The sequence below is a fragment of the Rhagoletis pomonella genome, unplaced genomic scaffold (genome assembly GCF_013731165.1).
Source record: "Rhagoletis pomonella isolate Grant_MI unplaced genomic scaffold, Rhpom_1.0 Rhpom_scaffold_00002, whole genome shotgun sequence".
In the NCBI taxonomy this organism is placed as follows: Eukaryota; Metazoa; Arthropoda; class Insecta; order Diptera; family Tephritidae; genus Rhagoletis; species Rhagoletis pomonella.
Window position 1 is genome coordinate 94575941 of NW_023458556.1, and position 2813 is coordinate 94578753.

The 2813-nt window shown below is 38.7% G+C and overlaps 1 long non-coding RNA gene across 1 annotated transcript; it reads left to right on the forward strand.

Annotated features, from left to right (window-relative positions):
- Positions 1-1043: 1043 nt before the first annotated feature.
- Positions 1044-1494, forward strand: LOC118734780. Its single transcript, XR_004992436.1, has 2 exons — positions 1044-1255; positions 1308-1494. It is a non-coding gene; the product is annotated as an uncharacterized LOC118734780 (long non-coding RNA).
- Positions 1495-2813: the final 1319 nt, after the last annotated feature.

A 2813-nucleotide genomic window follows, 5' to 3' on the forward strand; every position in this document is an offset into this window, starting at 1 on the left:
CGTATATTATGTTTGGTACTAAAACAAGACACATTATCTCATTTAACGACGTGGAATCACTCATAAAAACAATGCAGGAAACCATTAACGATAGTGTGGTCAATGCCATACACAGCTCTCTACCGATTTTGGCCAAGATTCAGCACCGCCTTGTAGAGCTTCATCCGAACGTAAAATTCAGACACACGGAGAAAATGGTCACCGACATATTTGATGAAAACGACCAAAGGGAAATTATCGTCGCTGAACACAATCGTGCGCACACAGCTGCACAGGAAAATGTGAAACAGATCCTGTCTGACTACTTTTTCCCAAAGATGGACAAAAAAGCAAGGGAAGTGGCAGCAAATTGTAAGACATGTTCGAAGGCAAAATATGATCGACATCCGAAAAAGCATGTAATTGCGCCAACACCAATACCTTCCCATGTGGGGGAGATATTACACGTTGACATTTTTTTCTATCGATCAAAAATACTTTTTAACGTGTATCGACAAATTCTCAAAGTTTGCGGTAGTACAAAAAATTGCCTCCAGAACTATAATAGATGTGAAACCTCCCATCTTACAACTTTTAAATATCTTCCCAAATGTTAAAACCATGTACTGCGATAATGAAAAGTCTCTTAATTCGCAAACCATAAAATTATTACTGCTAGGTTTCAATAATGTAGAAATAGCAAATGCACCACCACTTCATAGTACTTCAAACGGGCAAGTGGAACGCTTTCATAGCACCCTTTCAGAGATAGCTAGGTGTCTGAAACTTGAAAGAAGTATAAATGATACAGATGACTTAATTTTACTAGCGACTATAGAATATAACAGATCCATTCACACAATAACGAACAAAAAACCAATTGAGATTCTATATGCCGGATCAATGGAAAATTCAGAATCAATTCGAAACCGCATAGAAAAAGCACAAATTGCTGATCGAGAATACCATAACAAAAATCGTCAGTGTAAAACATACAACGCCGGTGACAGGGTCCTTGTAAAGGTTAATAAAAGACTTGGAAATAAGCTTTCAGGAGGGTCCACAAGGACAATCTTCGACCACCTTGACAAAACCTACCTACAAATTAATTCCCACCTTTTACTTACAGGTTGATAGCACTGACGCTTTTCTCGACAACCAACTCGATGGACAAACTTATGGACTACACTGACGCCAACTACATCCCAATCCTGGACGGGGACATGATACTATGGGAACATTACGGATATCTGACTCACTTTACTAATATATCACTGTACGAAACCATGAATAATGAAGAAAGAAATCTAATCGACTTATTTCCTCAGTCACATATGAGAAAGCTACTAGACGCGGACATAGCACACATCGAAACACTATTACGAACCGTCGACATTCACCATCGACAAGCACGAAGCCTGAACTTTTTAGGTACGGCACTGAAGGTAATCGCTGGTACCCCCGACTTCGACGACCACCAAAGGCTACAAATGAGACAGGATATTCTCGTTGATTCGAATAACAAACAATTCAAAATAAACACCCACATTCAGCAAAAAATATTAGAAATCAGAGAAAAAATAAATAAAATCATTGCAACTACAAGGAAGGAAGAAATAGATACGGGTCACTTATATGACAATAAAATGGCAAGAAATAGAATAATAACCTTTGAGTTACAAGCTGTCACAATATCATTAACATTCGCCAAACTTAATTTGGTAATTTGAGCACTCGACCAATGTAACAACAATAGAAATATTAGGTATATCTAGAATTAAGGTTTTACAAAATAAAAACAATTTGTATTTTGTTATAAAATATCCTATACCCGAATTAGTTTGTAAGAAAGTTAGCTTGTTCGCCGTGTCGCACCAAGGACGAATACTGCACTTCGGAGAAACCAATACTGTCGCTCAATGCAAAAATAAAACACTAGCTGTTAGTTGCGAAAAATCGTCATCTGCTACCTTTTGCAAAACGCTCAATACCACCACCTGCGGGCAACAACTAGTCATGGGAGAGGTGGCAAACTGTTCAACTGTCGCTAACCATGATAAAGGTATCAAGGAAATCGATGATGGTATTGTGGTCATTAACAATGCTACAGCAAAAAGGGTGAAAATGGGAACGTTAGAACGGTCAACGGCACCTTTTTGTTGACCTTTGACCAAACAGTAATAGTAAATGGCATCGAATACCGCAATAGAAATAACGCTGCTACCAGGTCACCCGGAACTCCAACAGCGCAAAAAATTAATCTTTTGGGGCACATAGAAACGTTAAGCTTTAACTACCTTCAAGAAATGAATGTGGAAAATATCAACCACATCGGTGCCCTGCGAAGAGAGGCTAACTCAAAATCGAATGCTTTCATTATAATAGCAATATCAGTTATAGCCCTCATAGTATTTTGGCTTGCCTTTAGTAAATACAAAAAGCAATCTCAGAAACGTGCAATGAATGTTTTGGTAAGGGAGATCACCGAGAGGATCGCGGACGATCCACACTTAGGAAGGGAGGAGTTAACCCAACACCCTAGCACATAGTCAGCATTGCCGGCTTAACAAGTGCACCGAATATGCTAATAATAATAAACAAAGTAACGATCAACGGCTACAAACAGACAACACTCAGCATACTCGCAAAGCATAAGCAGACAATTATAGCAAATAATAAGACAATAATAAATATTGTAAAAGACGCCGATGCGACACACATGCAACGATGAGCGGCTACAAACATACAGCACATAGCTATAGCCGTGTGATCCGCTGATCCAACATATTTACAACCAAATGAAAAAGGAATGCAACAACAACACAAAGCGACAG